The following is a 12,400-nucleotide window of genomic DNA, read 5'->3' as shown; positions in this document are numbered from 1 at the left end:
AGGACGGGGAGCAGTGGCGACTACTTTTGAGAACTATATGGACTACATTCCAGAACAAATTCACAGTTGGAGTAAATTTTGGCAATTACCCGATCTTACCTTCTTTTTTTTTTTTCCTTCTTTTTCTTTAATTTATTTATTTTTTCAGCGTAACAGTATTCATTGTTTTTGCACCACACCCAGTGCTCCATGCAATACGTGCCCTCCCTATTACCCACCACCTGGTTCACCCAACCTCCCACCCCCACCCCTTCAAAACCCTCGGGTTGTTTTTCAGAGTCCATAGTCTTACGGTTCGCCTCCCCTTCCAATTTTTTTTTTTATAAACATATAGAGCCCGTTGAGATTTTAGTAATCTGCCCAAGGTCACGTGACTGGTTGGCGGCAGCGCTCCGCTAGATCCCAGGTTCGAAATTAATTCCTTTCCTTCTTATAGTGGCTCTATTTTGTTAATTACGTATGAGAGAAAATAAAAGCACTCAACCCCAAAATACATGTATTTATTCAGTTATTAATTGTACAGCTGTAGCAATGTACTAATCTTATGCACGTTATCATACGTATATAAAACTAAAATTTGAAAGGATGAAATGAAATAAACAGCATTGCTAAATAATTTTATTTTCTTTCAGTCTGTCACTTAATTTTGTTTAATAAATATTTATTAAGTATATATTTATAAGATAATCACATGTCAAATTTTAACTCTACATAAATGTTTTTGACCTAACAACTATATGAACTTCCTTTTGACAAATAAAAATATATACAATTTAGATTGCACAGTTTGATTTTTTAAGGTATAACATTGAACCTGAACATTAAAATATATATACACTGTATATATGTACATATGTATATACATATATACATACATACACACACACAGACATACACACACATTGTAAAATAATTAATATATCCATCCCCTCACCTGGGTGTATCTTTTGTGTGTGTGTGTCTGTCTGTCTGTGTGGTGAGAGCACTCAAGGTCTCCTCTCAGCAAATTTCAGGTATCCAATATAATGTTAATAACTGTAATCACCTGGCTGTACATTAGATCACCAGCACTTACTCATCTTATAACTAGAAGTTTATACCCTTTGACAAACATCTCCCCAATTCCCCCACCCCTAAGCACCCCCTGGCAACCACCATTCTGCTCTCTGGTTCTATGAGTTGGACTTTTTTTAGATTCCAAGTAGGATCATCTAGTATCTGCTGAAACCTGACTAATGTCTCTGATGTTCTAGCAAACTAATTAGAAGTTGTTACATTTGCACGTCTTTAAATAAACAAGGACCAAACTCACTAACATACCATGTTTTGAAGACGTTTAAGCAGTTTAGAAAAATAAAAATTGTTATAGATGGCAATCATTGTTCTTGGCAACAAAATAATATATTGATGGGAATATTTCCAAATGTGACTTTTAAAAAATCCTGTCTGAACTAAGAGTTTCTTTAAAGAAGCAATATTTCCTTCCTTGTGCTTGAATACTACTTTACCTGAAGGGACAGATTAATAATTTTTTTCAAAAATATATTCTTGGTAGCATGCTGTTGACAGCCCCTTGTCCTCCCAGAAAAGGTCATCAAATTTAACTCACTTTTAAGGTCTATAACTCTTTCGGGTACTTTGCCATGAGCTAGCTGGCTAAACCTTGATGTGGTTAAAAAAGATTTTCAGAATCGCTGCACAGCTCATCCCAAAGTATTGGCAAGAGTCTTGTATTTAGTTAATCACAAACAAGCAGCAGAAGTTGCTGTCAACTCGTCTACTAGGTGAGCTCGTCCTTCTCTCACGGAATCCCTCACAGACATCCGTGCCTTTTCCATGAAAGGACTGAAAGCAGCTTTCACGATGGTCACAGTATTGCATATTATTAAAGTTTAGTATCTTTCTTATTCTTTAGACAGGAGGTAAGTCCAAATGGAAGTGTGTTTTATTCGTGAGTTAAGATACATATCTCATATAGAAACTACTACTGTATAATGAACTCGTTAAGAATAAATTTTAGGGCCCAAAAGACCTACCCTTGCCTCTATATAAATTCTGACAAATTAAGGCTCAGTTTCTCATTTTAAGAAAGGAAATTTTATTACACACACACACAGAGTGGGGATTTTGTGAAGTTAAAATCAGAATAGTTTCCTTGTGCAGAGTAAATAGGTGCTCATTAAGGTTTATTTAAAATGCATTCCTCTCTTTGGATTGGTTGCTTTATGTTTTGTTTTCTTAGCTACTTACGGTTCACTAGTATGTGATTGAATAAGGTACATCTTCAGTATCTTACAATCCTATAATTCTTCTATTCTTTGTAAACTTACATCTACACTTGAAATTCTTGTCTTTATCTAGATCGTACTTCCTTCTCAAACTTATTTAGAAACTCTGAGCAGTTCTAAGCATAGATGGTCATCAATAATTGAATGAATTAATAATTAAAATCTTGTTCAAATAGCACATAGGAATTTTAAGACGTTCTTTTTCATTCCCATTTTAATTTTAATATATTTAGTATGTAAATGCCAACAGTTGCTGTAATTGATAATCTTAAAACATGTAGGAAAAATCTGATATAGATTTGTGCATTTGAGGCTATGACTACACCATTATAATAACTAAAATTTGAACAAAGACTGTGAGCCTATTTTAGCCTTCTTGGTAATAGTAAAAGGAAAAAAAGAAAGAAAGAAAGAAAAAAATCTGCGTATTTAACCTGTTGTTCCAATCCTAATCCTCCCAAACTCTGTAACATGATTTAGTGCTTGATTATAGATATGTCTGTGTTTACATAAGTCTTAATAAAAATAGTTTGCTTCCTATTATAACCCTATATATTTCTATAAAGCTGTGGTTATACATAAATTTTATATCGTATTAAGTTTCTCACCTAATACTGAAAAATAAATATGAATTCACTAAAATGCTCTTCCCACAGATCACATGAATACTCTAGAATTTTTCTTCCCAGTTTTCAGAAATCGACGCTGTACTTTCCATAAACATGTCTGTGTATGCAGTATAATTGCAAATTGATACAGTGGCAATTGCTAAAATATATAATTATTCATATGCTTGTACTGTGGAATTTTTGGGTAAAATATAAAAAACAGATTTTGTCGCAAAGCCCTGTTTTGTACCACCACTAATAGCTCATATTAATTCAGGTAACAGCAGTGAAATGTATCTTGTTTATAAGCTTTTCATTTAAGACATTTTTCTTACTGGGATCACCTCCTGGTGTGGAAGTTGTCCAAAGATAATAGCACATCAATTCAAAAGTGTAATAGATTTGAGACCGCAACACGCTATCAGCATGAAGACGCAGTTTATCAGTCTTACCGACTCACTGTGTCACAGCTAGAATCATTACATATTTGTCCTTTTGTTTGTACATCGAAACACATAATTCATATTCTAATGTTGATTACTCACTTGGGGGTGTATAATTTTCTTATTTAAAATATTTTTCTTTAAAATGCATATCATAATTAATGTAGAGGTAATAAAAGAAAAGGCATTTTTTTATTTTTTTTTCCATTTTATTTATTTTTTCAGCGTAACAGTATTCATTGTTTTTGCACCACACCCAGTGCTCCATGCAAAACGTGCCCTCCCTATTACCCACCACCTGTTCCCCCAACCTCCCACCCCTGACTTAAAAGAAAAGGCATTTTAATCAGTAGGGCTCTAAAAACATTTTCTTTTTACAATTCAGGGATGCATAGTATATTACTTACTATAACATTTTCAATTAAGTTTATAGTAATAGTACCTTTATATTAGAGGCAAAATAATTAATCCAGGGGCACCTGGGTGGCCCAGTGGGTTAATCCTCTGCCTTCAGTTCAGGTCATGATCCCAGGGTCCTGGGATCGAGCCCCGCATCGGGCTCTCTGCTCAGCAGGGAGCCTGCTTTCCTGTCTCTCTGGCTGCTGCTCTGCCTACTTGTAATCTCTCTATCAAATAAGTAAAAACTTTAAAAAAAATAATTAATCCATTTTGAACCAACCCTGGCCAATTCTTACAAAATTTACACACGCGCACACATACACCTGTGTTTGGACTCGCCCATTTCAAAATTCTCAGAGATTAAATTATCAAAACACAAAAAAGAAAAATACTAAAGTTCAGTCTATTATTGGCTCACTCTAGGTAAGTTTTATTACTTCTTAACTGTTTCCCTTTATATCAGTGCTTGACACAAGCCCTTTCAGTTTTGAGATCTCGTTTGCTAGTTTTTATTTTTAGTTACAGCTTTTGTTGACTACTGTTGTGACCACAGTAGTTATTGAAGCAATTAAATAAATTAAGTTTAATTGAAGTTAATTAAAACCTCTAAGTACTCTATACTTCCCTCATCTGGGTGAGTACTCTTCTCAGTTCTCCTGCTCCCACCCTTGAAAACATGTTTGAAAATAATATCAAAAGAATAAGAGAAAAAACTTTGTCTTTAACTCTAATAATGAGGATTCAGTATGGGTGGTTGTTTTGTTTTGTTTTGTTTCAAGTATGCTCGAATTCTCCCTCTGAACCTTAGTAAGAGGATTTTTTTCTATGCATGAACTTTATTTTTTTTTTAATTTTTTCAGTGTTCCAAGTTTCATTGTTTATGCACCACACACAGTGCTCCATGCAGTCTGTGCCCTCCTTAATACCCACCACCAGGCTTACCCATCCGTCCAGCCCCCTCCCCTCCAAAACCCTCAGTCTGTTTCTCAGAGTCCACAGTCTCTCATGCTTCATCTACCCCTCCGATTTCCCCCAATTCACTTTTCCTTTCTGTCTCCTATTGTCCTCTGTGTTATTCCTTATGCTCCACAAGTAAGTGAAACCATAAAATTGACTTTCTCTGCTTGACTTATTTCACTCAGCATAATCTCCTCCAATCCCGTCCATGTTGATACAAAAGTTGGGTATTCATCCTTTCTGATGGCTGCATAATATTCCATTGTATATATGGACCATATCTTCTTTATCCATTTGTCTCTTGAAGGGCATCTTGGCTCTTTCCATAGTTTGGCGATTGTGGCTATTGCTGCTATGAACATTGGGGTACACATGGCCCTTCTTTTCACTACATCTGTATCTTTGGGGTAAATACCCAGTAGTGCAATTACAGGGTCATAGGGTAGCTCTGTTTTTTGTTTTGTTTTTTTTTTTCATCCTGTTCCCTTGTCGATCTGAAGCTGCCGGGATTACAGCCTTGGTTGGGGTGTGGGGTGTGAGTGTGCCTTCACTCTGGCCAGTACTAAGAATGCCACTTTGATTGTCACTCCTGTTCCTCAGCAGCTTCAAAGAAGGAGAAAAGTGAAGGAGAAGGCATTTGTGCAGGAAATATTTCTATTTCTTTCCCTTCTCCTCAATATAACAGATGCGTAAAGGGGTAAAGAGGTTATGTTTATGTGTATGCATGTATGTGTGTTTGGTGCCTTAAAGATATTTATAACCGAGTTTTCCAGAAGTCTCTCTTAACAGATAAAGAGAAGGATGAGAGGTAGCTTTTTTCCTCCTAAAAATTTTAATATAGGTTGTAAATTGAAGCCAAGATTATAGAGGAAAGAAGAATGTATAAAAACAATTCTAGCTAGAAAGTTTAAGGGTAAAGAAATAGCATTTTCTGTAGGAAGGAACCTTTGGGAAGTTGTAAATACCCATGGTGAGTTATCAGCTAGACTTCTCCATGACTTATATATCCAAGTATTAAGTTCGACGAAATACAGAAAGAGAACCCCCGAAAGAAGAGACTTGTGGAGTGAGATATTGTTTTGGTGAATGTCTTATAGTCACGTGGAAATACGGATAGTGTAGGAGACAAAGAACCAAAAGAGAACAGATGCTGGTGTCTCATTTAGACATAAAGCCCAATAAACATGATAGATACTTGAAAGTAGCCGCACCTGGGTGGCTCATTTGGTTAAGCGACTGCTTCAACTCAGGTCACAATCCCAGGGTCCTGGAATCGAGCCCCACATCAGGCTCCCTGCTCAGGAAGTAAAAAATTAAGAGTGAAATGATGTAGAACAAGGAAAAATGTTGAAGCCATTTGATGCTGGGGTCAAGTGGATTGAGCCTCCCACTGTAAAAATTCCATTCATTCTAAGTTGACTCCTTGAGGTGAGCTCCCAGCCGTAACTTTCTAATAAGCAGGAATCTTTTGAATGATTTTCTGATTTGTTAGAGAATCTTGATGAGAGTCTTGAGTGAAACTGAAGCTAAAAACCCAGTACGCCAACACATTACTGTAGTGGTTCTCAAACTGTGGTCTCTGGACTGGCAGTATCAGCTGGGAGTTGCACCGAGATCTTCTGGTTTAATAAGCCCTCCATGGGACTCTGATGTGAGCCCAAGTTTGAGGACCGCTGCTGTAATGTAGGGCATGGACTCCTGGTAGATTTTCTTCTGTCAGTGGCTACCTAAGCTCCCCAGGCCTTACCAAAACCTGTGATCCATCATCAATCTGGTTGCAGTGTTTTCTGGTTAAAGAACGGAGGTGCCGAACACCTTTTAGAGCCTTCCTCTGCTGCTAGTGTGGGTGGGCTTCTTCCTGAATATTCACAGCAGCCTCTGCATTCTCCCAGAGCTTACGAGGGCCAGCATCCTCAACAGATGGAGAGATCTTTCCCAAATAGCTAGGTATCGAAACCCAGTCAGTAACTGTACTAAATGGTTTTGGATACCTATCGAGAACCAGTTGCTAAGAAGTAAAGACAACAAGCAGGAACCCGGTCTTGAATAAGAACAGGTAATTTTCTGTTCAGGCTTCTGCTTTCTTTAGTTTTCTTATTTCATAGCTGCCAGAAATTTTGTATTTCGCTGCATTATTTTTTTTTTATTTCCCTGCATTATTATCGAAAGTACATCATTTGAGTAAACTGCTCTTTCAGTCTTTTTTAATTAGTTATAAACACAGTGCTAAATATACATTTAAAAGATCATCCAGTTGGCTTTGGAACTTAAAATTCAGGATCTGGGAGTGAAAATTCGGAAGACTGTGATAATGAACCACAGGTTATCTGGAAGTTTTCAGAGTGTTTGGATAGTGGTTACTCTCCCGGTTCAGGTAAATCGTGTTTTTCAAATATATACTGATTAATACTGGAGGCTGTTTCAACTCCTGTGGTATTTAATCAGTATATTCTTTTTTTTTTTAAAGATTTTATTTATTTATTTGACAGAGAGAGATCACAAGTAGATAGAGAGGCAGGCAGAGAGAGAGAAAGAGAGAGGGAAGCAGGCTCCCCGCTGAGGAGAGAGCCCGACGCGGGACTCGATCCCAGGACCCTGAGATCGTGACCTGAGCCGAAGGCAGCGGCTTAACCCACTGAGCCACCCAGGTGCCCAATCAGTATATTCTTAATTATAGACTGCAAGCAATTAAATAAGTGGTAATGAGCAATATGGAAGGAAGATAATGCACAACCATTAAATTTTATATATTTTGACAGTTTTTGCAAATTTTTGTCTTAGAATGATTTCTAGGCAACTCGCCCATTGTTTTGGCATCATCAAGTGACTAAAACTATTTTGAACTCAGTGGTTAATTTTAGCTTCATATATTTCCAGGTAAATTTAATCCGTAAGTGTGGCATTCATTTGCTTTAGATCTGAAAATATCATTTTAGAAGAGTCGTTTGATGTTGAGGAAATCTTGTGAGACCTTTAATAAGCCTCTTAAATCCAGAAAGTTGTATTTTGCCTGAAGGAAAAGGAACCTGTCCCTTAAAATTCCCTCAGCTCTTAAGTGAGAACTTTGGATTTTGAAAAGGTTGTCAATGTGACCAAATATAGTCAGTCTTTCTTCTCATTGGCACACTGTCTTTGAAATGAGAGCCCCTCATTTGAAGGAAGCAGTCTGTGTTCAGGGAAACATTTTATTAATTTGCCTAGAAACGTAAGTCGAAAGCAGGACACATCAAGACGTTTTATGTAAGCGGTTCTTGTTAAGTTTAAAGTAGTTCATTCTCTTTGTTCAACCAAGAATTTGAGAGGAGCAAGAGAACCATCACATCTCCAGGGCAGTAGTGTCTTTCCCCCCATAAGACGTAATAGATTATACACAAAAGAAATAATATTCCAGGTGTTCGTAGGTCACTAATAAAGGTTTCAGCTCTGCCACAGGGACAGCATTGAACACTGTGACGCTCTTTTTAGTCATTTGCTCTGTTTGCTAATCTCTAGAAAGGTTTTTAACACTGTATAAAATATTGAAGAAAAGAAACCTCTTTTGTATGAAGACAGCCAGCTATGAAGTTGATCTAATTAAAATTTCATTCAGTGGTTGCACACTTTCTCTTTGACTCTTATTTTCTCTCATAGCGCTCCATTGAGGAAATGACTCAAACCACTTTGAGGAACGCAGTATATTTTCTAAGGATGCTTTTCATTTTGGTCCCTGAAATTTGCAACTTATGAAACCGGGCTCTTGATATTAGAGGAATAACATGATTATATTAATGTTCTAAACAAAAGACTAGTATGAACCCATTTGTTTCCTAGTGACTCTTGGAATCTTATAATTTTTTGTGAGCTTACAATTTAATTATATATTATAACTTATTTAATTTTGTACTCGATGTCAGGATCTTATCAAATGAGCATTGATGAGATGAGATGTTGATCTATCATATAACATCATATCATATCATATGTAAAAGGACATTTAAATTTACTTCAAAAATCTGATTATTTTGCCATTAAAAATTTTATGATTGTAAGTTTTGTAGTTTATTATTCTGAAAGACAAAACCAATCATAAGTGAAGAGTTTCTAAAGAATGAAACATCCCTGTGAAGAAATGGGGGGAAGAAAGCAAAACAAAGGACAAGAGGCAGCAGTCAGAGGCCTGAGAGAAGAGCGGGTAGGAATTAGGGCTGGAGGTTTAGAAGTCGTTCAGGACACTGTGCAGATCTAGCATTTAAACCATGACGTTTCATTTGAGAGTAGAAAACGTGGAATGAAAATGTTACTTTCGCCTCACCTTTGCCTCTGCCAAATAGATTCAGAAGAGGAAGTTGAAGTGTAAGGGCTCAGAAGAACTTCTCAACCCCACAGAAAATCATACAGGAAGGAAAGGGGAAAGGGAAGGGAAAAGACAGGGAGAGGGGAGGGAAGGAAGGAAGGAAGGAAGGAAGAAGGAGGGGAGGGCAAGGGAAGGGAAGGGAAGGAATGAGAGAGGGAAGGTAAGGTGGGAGAGAAGGATACAAGGAAGGAGGGAGGGAAGGGAAGGAAGGAGGGAGTGAAGGAAGACAGGAAGGCAGGCAGGCCATAAAGGAAAGAATGCAAGGTTCTCTGGTAGGGGGACTACTGGGGGATAGGGGACTGCACAGGACCGGCAGGCCAGAAGAGTCATTGAAAATTACCCCTGAGTCCCTCAGAGAAACCTACAGGATAGAGTTACTAACAGTGACCCAAAAGTCTGAATGGGGACAGCAGGAAAGAATGGAGGGATTCAGTCCTGTCCTTCCTAATTTAAAATTTGTGGCATGACCCATAGAAAGCTCCTTCCCAGGCTTGGTGAGAAATAGAAGCCAGGACAGAAGGCAGAAGCTGAAATGAAAAGGCTGGTTGGTCCTGAAGGCAGATCCACAAAGAAACAGCTCTTTCAACTTCAGAAGGAAAAGGAGCAGTTATTAATTGTGCTTAATCCAGAGTAATTGTTTCCGTGGCCGGTGGCGTGGCTACGCGGGGGATATGGCGGTCGAGTTCCCCAGCCCTCGTCTGCTTGTTGTTGTTGTTGTTCAATAGAATCCCCCCCCCCTCAAGATTCCGAAGCCACAAAGCAACGGTTAGTGTTCAGTGACCTCCTGCACCAGCCGTCTTCGGGGCTTTGAAATTGATTTTCCTCATCTCAGTCTCTGATAGTCTGTCTTCAAGTGCGCCTCTCTAGTTCATCACCAGAGTGAAGCGGCGGCCCCGAGCGCGGAGGGACTGGAGGCAGGCGACACGCAGGGCATCATTAGACACATCAGAACCGAATCAGCCTGCGCCCGTGTGCTCTGTGTTAAAAAAGAAGCTGCTGCTTTATTGCCGAATACAATGGGGGATATTCTCACAGGATTCGCTTTTTTCATTCCCAAATACGGTCTGAGAAGTAAAGAAAATCTCTCCCTTTCTTCTCCAAACCTCATGTGGATGCCGGGTCAAAACCGTCTGGTTTTGATAGTAATTCTGGCAGGATTTTTTTTATATATATACATGAGAAGCATGTTCCTGAGGCTGGAATGACCTGGCAGAGAGTCACGGGACGCGGAGAGGCCGGAGTGACACATGGAAAGATGTTTCTGGATGGTGAATTCGGTGATAAAATAATTCTCTCCTCAGAAAACTCGTGGGATGCTTTTCAGATGGCGGAATTTCAGAGCCCGCTGGTCTGTTTCTTCGTTTGATCGTGGTGGAGTCCCGCACACAACTATCTGTTCCTTCACTGTTGATGGCTACATCGCTGCCAGGACAACCTTCATTCCCACCTGTGTGGCCTCTTCAGGCCTAGTGGGACACTCTGCGATGTCCAAGCTACTCTTGAAGCCACAGAAGTCATTCTCCTTCTTTTTTTTTTTTTTAAAGATTTTATTTATTTGTTTGACAGAGAGAGATCACAAGTAGGCAGAGAGGCAGGCAGAGGGGGAGAGGGAAGCAGGCTCCCCGCTGAGCAGAGAGCCCGATGTGGGGCTCGATCCCAGGACACCGAGATCATGACCTGAGCTGAAGGCAGATGCTTAACCCACTGAGTCACCCAGGTGCCCCAGTAATTCTCCTTCTTACAAATGTTGCTGAGACACCAAAATCTCAGGGAAGCTCTCCCCAATGGAGACACCTCCGTGCTCTACCTGTCTGTTTGGTCTTTGGGACCCAGAGGCCTCCTGAGGCCTCTGTCTGACATTTAGGGTACAGGTTTCTGTTTCCATCAGGTTCTGTGGACACGCTCTGTGGTCTCCACTTCTCCAACACCAGGGAGGCCAGAAGCAGGGCCCATGTTTCTGAGACATGGGGAATCTGCTTTCATCCAACCTCTCCCCGTTTCCCTCCTCCTAGATAATAAGTAGACAGATTTTTCTAATCTAAGGCAAACCTTTAATCTCTTAAATTTTGTATCTCTCACACATTTTGGTCACATCCCAAATCCTCTCTATGTTGCTTTTCCCCAGCGGTTCTTCATGGTACCGAAGACTAAGGCAAGGGAATGGAATCTGCCTTTGGCCATGGGCCGCCATGATGGTTGCTATTCAAATGCGGCTTGTTTCTGTCCATAATTTCATCAGGTAGCACTATTTCTGTACCCCCATGCGTGGCGTGGGAGTAGTAGAGAGCCTCATCCCTCTCTGGAGTCATGGCAGCTCCCCAAGATGCTGCCTACGAAGCGGGGGGCAGGCGTCTCTCCCTGGGCCTTGTTGAAGCCTCTGGGTTTTTTTGTTTGTTTGTTTGTTTGTTTATTTCTTTATTTTCAGTGTAACAGTGTTCATTGTTTTTGCACCACACCCAGTGTTTTATCAGCTCCCTTCCTGCAGGATTTCCCTCCTCATCTGGAGGGTAACCCCTTCCGTCTCACCTCGAATTTCTCCCCGACATTATGGCTGTACCCCAGTAGATGGGGCTGTAGGAAACCAGCTGGGGCCCCGGGCTCTTTCTGCTTCTCATTTTGTCTCCTCTCTCCTGGGGTCAATGCAGTGAAGCAGCCAACTGGAATTGAGAGAAGTGAAGTGTAGAGCACAGACAGCGGAGAGGGTTGAGGGGGAAGAATTTCAGGAGGAAAAACTCACTTTAAAGAGTACTGTATGGGGCGCCTGGGAGGCACAGTGGGTTAAACCATTGCCTTCGGCTCAGGTCATGATCTCAGGGTCCTGGGATCGAGCCCTGCACCAAGCTCTCTGCTCAGCGGAGAGCCTGTATCCCCCCTCTCTCTGCCTGCCTCTCTGCCTACTTCTGATCTCTGTCTGTCAAAAAAAAATTTTTTTTTAATAAATAAAGAGTACTGTACAACTTTAACCGCCCCCCCCCATGCAAGTCGATAAATAAGAACTGATTATAAGAAGCACTTTGAAGAAAGAGAGCGTGACAGTATGGGTGTGATGGAGAGTGACCAGTCTGTGTCCGCTGCCTGGGACTGTCGTCTTCCCCAAGAAACGTGCATATGCATTCTCCAGGCTGCCTGGTTAAATCCTCTCTGATGGCTTCGAGGAAATCGTTTCTTCCTCTGGGCTCCTGAACATCTTGCTCACTCTTCGTGCACAATCCTAAAAAAAAAAAAGAAAAAGAAAAAAGTCAAATCAGGGGACCCACTACCACCTACAGGTCAAAGCCAGCCTGTCATCTGTTTTTGTGGTGATCATGAACTAGAAATGGTTTTTACACTTCAACTGACTGGGGAAAAAAGAGAAAGAATACTTCATGACAT

At 40.0% G+C, this 12,400-nt stretch overlaps 1 protein-coding gene across 4 annotated transcripts in view; it reads left to right on the top strand.

The window, feature by feature from the left end:
- Positions 1 to 12,400, top strand: part of TENM3 (teneurin transmembrane protein 3) — a 598,389-nt gene that overhangs the window by 425,156 nt on the left and 160,833 nt on the right. The window lies entirely within an intron of this gene.

The sequence above is a fragment of the Meles meles genome, chromosome 2, assembly GCF_922984935.1.
Source record: "Meles meles chromosome 2, mMelMel3.1 paternal haplotype, whole genome shotgun sequence".
Taxonomy (NCBI): Eukaryota; Metazoa; Chordata; class Mammalia; order Carnivora; family Mustelidae; genus Meles; species Meles meles.
Note: the sequence above shows the minus strand (reverse complement) of the source record. Positions and strands in the feature narration are given on the sequence as shown.